The sequence below is a fragment of the Oncorhynchus keta genome, unplaced genomic scaffold, assembly GCF_023373465.1.
Source record: "Oncorhynchus keta strain PuntledgeMale-10-30-2019 unplaced genomic scaffold, Oket_V2 Un_contig_22703_pilon_pilon, whole genome shotgun sequence".
NCBI classification, from domain to species: domain Eukaryota; kingdom Metazoa; phylum Chordata; class Actinopteri; order Salmoniformes; family Salmonidae; genus Oncorhynchus; species Oncorhynchus keta.
Window position 1 is genome coordinate 1 of NW_026283017.1, and position 4,732 is coordinate 4,732.

The following is a 4,732-nucleotide window of genomic DNA, read 5'->3' on the forward strand; positions in this document are numbered from 1 at the left end:
TCTCTGTCTCAGGATACCTTCTACCGGTCCATAAAGACATGTTTTAATATGTCCCCTCCTCTGTCTCTGTCTCTGTCTCAGGATACCTTCTACCGGTCCATAAAGACATGTTTTATAATGTCCCCTCCTCTGTCTCTGTCTCAGGATACCTTCTACCGGTCCATAAAGACATGTTTTATAATGTCCCCGTCTCTGCTGTCTCAGGATACCTTCTACCTGTCCATAAAGACATGTTTTATAATGTCCCTCCTCTGTCTCTGTCTCTGTCTCAGGATACCTTCTACCGGTCCATAAAGACATGTTTTATAATGTCCCCTCCTCTGTCTCTGTCTCAGGATACCTTCTACCGGTCCATAAAGACATGTTTTATAATGTCCCCGTCTCTGTCTCAGGATACCTTCTACCGGTCCATAAAGACATGTTTTATAATGTCCCCTCCTCTGTCTCTGTCTCAGGATACCTTCTACCGGTCCATAAAGACATGTTTTATAATGTCCCCTCCTCTGTCTCTGTCTCAGGATACCTTCTACCGGTCCATAAAGACATGTTTTATAATGTCCCCGTCTCTGTCTCTGTCTCAGGATACTTTCTACCGGTCCATAAAGACATGTTTTATAATGTCCCCTCCTGTCTCTGTCTCAGGATACCTTCTACCGGTCCATAAAGACATGTTTTATAATGTCCCCGTCTCTGTCTCTGTCTCAGGATACCTTCTACCGGTCCATAAAGACATGTTTTATAATGTCCCCTCCTCTGTCTCTGTCTCAGGATACCTTCTACCGGTCCATAAAGACATGTTTTATAATGTCCCCTTCTCTGTCTCTGTCTCAGGATACCTTCTACCGGTCCATAAAGACATGTTTTATAATGTCCCCTCCTCTGTCTCTGTCTCAGGATACCTTCTACCGGTCCATAAAGACATGTTTTATAATGTCCCCTCCTCTGTCTCTGTCTCAGGATACCTTCTACCGGTCCATAAAGACATGTTTTATAATGTCCCCGTCTCTGTCTCTGTCTCAGGATACCTTCTACCTGTCCATAAAGACATGTTTTATAATGTCCCCTCCTCTGTCTCTGTCCCAGGATACCTTCTACCGGTCCATAAAGACATGTTTTATAATGTCCCCGTCTCTGTCTCTGTCTCAGGATACCTTCTACCGGTCCATAAAGACATGTTTTATATTGTCCCCTCCTCTGTCTCTGTCCCAGGATACGTTCTACCGGTCCACAAAGACATGTTTTATAACGTCCCCGTCTTTGTCTCTGTCTCAGGATACCTTCTACCTGTCCATAAAGACATGTTTTATAATGTCCCCTCCTCTGTCTCTGTCTCAGAATACCTTCTACCGGTCCATAAAGACATGTTTTATAATGTCCCTCCTCTGTCTCTGTCTCAGGATACCTTCTACCGGTCCATAAAGACATGTTTTATAATGTCCCCTCCTCTGTCTCCAGGATACCTTCTATCGGTCCATAAAGACATGTTTTATAATGTCCCCTCCTCTGTCTCAGGATACCTTCTACCGGTCCATAAAGACATGTTTTATAATGTCCCCTCCTCTGTCTCAGGATATCTTCTATCGGTCCATAAAGACATGTTTTATAATGTCCCCTCCTCTGTCTCTGTCTCAGGATACCTTCTACCGGTCCACAAAGACATGTTTTATAACGTCCCCGTCTCTGTCTCTGTCTCAGGATACCTTCTACCTGTCCATAAAGACATGTTTTATAATGTCCCCTCCTCTGTCTCTGTCTCTGGATACCTTCTACCGGTCCACAAAGACATGTTTTATAATGTCCCCTCCTCTGTCTCAGGATACCTTCTATCGGTCCATAAAGACATGTTTTATAATGTCCCCTCCTCTGTCTCAGGATACCTTCTACCGGTCCATAAAGACATGTTTTATAATGTCCCCTCTGTCTCTGTCTCAGGATACCTTCTACCGGTCCATAAAGACATGTTTTATAATGTCCCCGTCTCTGTCTCTGTCTCAGGATACCTTCTACCGGTCCATAAAGACATGTTTTATAATGTCCCCTCCTCTGTCTCTGTCTCAGGATACCTTCTACCGGTCCATAAAGACATGTTTTATAATGTCCCCTCCTCTGTCTCTGTCTCAGGATACCTTCTACCGGTCCATAAAGACATGTTTTATAATGTCCCCTCCTCTGTCTCAGGATACCTTCTACCGGTCCACAAAGACATGTTTTATAATGTCCCCGTCTCTGTCTCTGTCTCAGGATACCTTCTACCGGTCCATAAAGACATGTTTTATAATGTCCCCTCCTCTGTCTCTGTCTCAGGATACCTTCTACCGGTCCATAAAGACATGTTTTATAATGTCCCCTCCTCTGTCTCTGTCTCAGGATACCTTCTACCGGTCCATAAAGACATGTTTTATAATGTCCCCTCCTCTGTCTCAGGATACCTTCTACCGGTCCATAAAGACATGTTTTATAACGTCCCCTCCTCTGTCTCTGTCTCAGGATACCTTCTACTGGTCCATAAAGACATGTTTTATAACGTCCCCGTCTCTGTCTCTGTCTCAGGATACCTTCTACTGGTCCATAAAGACATGTTTTATAACGTCACCGTCTCTGTCTCTGTCTCAGGATACCTTCTACTGGTCCATAAAGACATGTTTTATAATGTCCCCTCCTCTGTCTCTGTCTCCAGGATACCTTCTACCGGTCCATAAAGACATGTTTTATAATGTCCCCTCCTCTGTCTCTGTCTCAGGATACCTTCTACCGGTCCATAAAGACATGTTTTATAATGTCCCCGTCTCTGTCTCTGTCTCAGAATACCTTCTACCGGTCCATAAAGACATGTTTTATAATGTCCCCTCCTCTGTCTCTGTCTCAGGATACCTTCTATCGGTCCATAAAGACATGTTTTATAATGTCCCCTCCTCTGTCTCTGTCTCAGGATACCTTCTACCGGTCCACAAAGACATGTTTTATAATGTCCCCGTCTCTGTCTCAGGATACCTTCTACCGGTAGATACCTTCTACCAGTCCATAAAGACATGTTTTATAATGTCCCCTCCTCTGTCTCTGTGCAGATACTCTTCACTGTCCATAAAGACATGTTTTATAATGTCCCCGTCTCTGTCTCTGTCTCAGGATACTTTCTACCGTCCATAAAGACATGTTTGTAATGTCCCCCCTGTCTCTGTCTCAGGATACTTTCTACCGTCCATAAAGACATGTTTTATAATGTCCCCGTCTCTGTCTCTGTCTCAGGATACCTTCTACTGGTCCATAAAGACATGTTTTATAATGTCCCCTCCTCTGTCTCTGTCTACCTTTCTACCGGTCCATAAAGACATGTTTTATAATGTCCCCTCCTCTGTCTCTGTCTCAGGATACCTTCTACCGGTCCATAAAGACATGTTTTATAATGTCCCCTCCTCTGTCTCTGTCTCAGGATACCTTCTACCGGTCCATAAAGACATGTTTTATAATGTCCCCTCCTCTGTCTCTGTCTCAGGATACCTTCTACCGGTCCATAAAGACATGTTTTATAATGTCCCCGTCTCTGTCTCTGTCTCAGGATACCTTCTACCGGTCCATAAAGACATGTTTTATAATGTCCCCTCCTCTGTCTCTGTCCCAGGATACCTTCTACCGGTCCATAAAGACATGTTTTATAATGTCCCCGTCTCTGTCTCTGTCTCAGGATACCTTCTACCGGTCCATAAAGACATGTTTTATATTGTCCCCTCCTCTGTCTCTGTCCCAGGATACGTTCTACCGGTCCACAAAGACATGTTTTATAACGTCCCCGTCTTTGTCTCTGTCTCAGGATACCTTCTACCTGTCCATAAAGACATGTTTTATAATGTCCCCTCCTCTGTCTCTGTCTCAGAATACCTTCTACCGGTCCATAAAGACATGTTTTATAATGTCCCCTCCTCTGTCTCTGTCTCAGGATACCTTCTACCGGTCCATAAAGACATGTTTTATAATGTCCCCTCCTCTGTCTCAGGATACCTTCTATCGGTCCATAAAGACATGTTTTATAATGTCCCCTCCTCTGTCTCAGGATACCTTCTACCGGTCCATAAAGACATGTTTTATAATGTCCCCTCCTCTGTCTCTAGGATACCTTCTATCGGTCCATAAAGACATGTTTTATAATGTCCCCTCCTCTGTCTCTGTCTCAGGATACCTTCTACCGGTCCACAAAGACATGTTTTATAACGTCCCCGTCTCTGTCTCTGTCTCAGGATACCTTCTACCTGTCCATAAAGACATGTTTTATAATGTCCCCTCCTCTGTCTCTGTCTCAGGATACCTTCTACCGGTCCACAAAGACATGTTTTATAATGTCCCCTCCTCTGTCTCAGGATACCTTCTATCGGTCCATAAAGACATGTTTTATAATGTCCCCTCCTCTGTCTCAGGATACCTTCTACCGGTCCATAAAGACATGTTTTATAATGTCCCCTCTGTCTCTGTCTCAGGATACCTTCTACCGGTCCATAAAGACATGTTTTATAATGTCCCGGCTCTGTCTCTGTCTCAGGATACCTTCTACCGGTCCATAAAGACATGTTTTATAATGTCCCCTCCTCTGTCTCTGTCTCAGGATACCTTCTACCGGTCCATAAAGACATGTTTTATAATGTCCCCTCCTCTGTCTCTGTCTCAGGATACCTTCTACCGGTCCATAAAGACATGTTTTATAATGTCCCCTCCTCTGTCTCAGGATACCTTCTACCGGTCC

At 44.1% G+C, this 4,732-nt stretch overlaps 1 long non-coding RNA gene across 1 annotated transcript; it reads right to left on the reverse strand.

Moving 5' to 3' along the window:
* Window positions 1–1,605: 1,605 nt before the first annotated feature.
* LOC127921602 (uncharacterized) lies at window positions 1,606–4,268 on the reverse strand. The gene is made up of 3 exons (XR_008109064.1): window positions 4,238–4,268; window positions 3,562–3,624; window positions 1,606–1,700 (listed from the first exon to the last, which is right to left on the reverse strand). It is a non-coding gene; the product is annotated as an uncharacterized LOC127921602 (long non-coding RNA).
* Window positions 4,269–4,732: the final 464 nt, after the last annotated feature.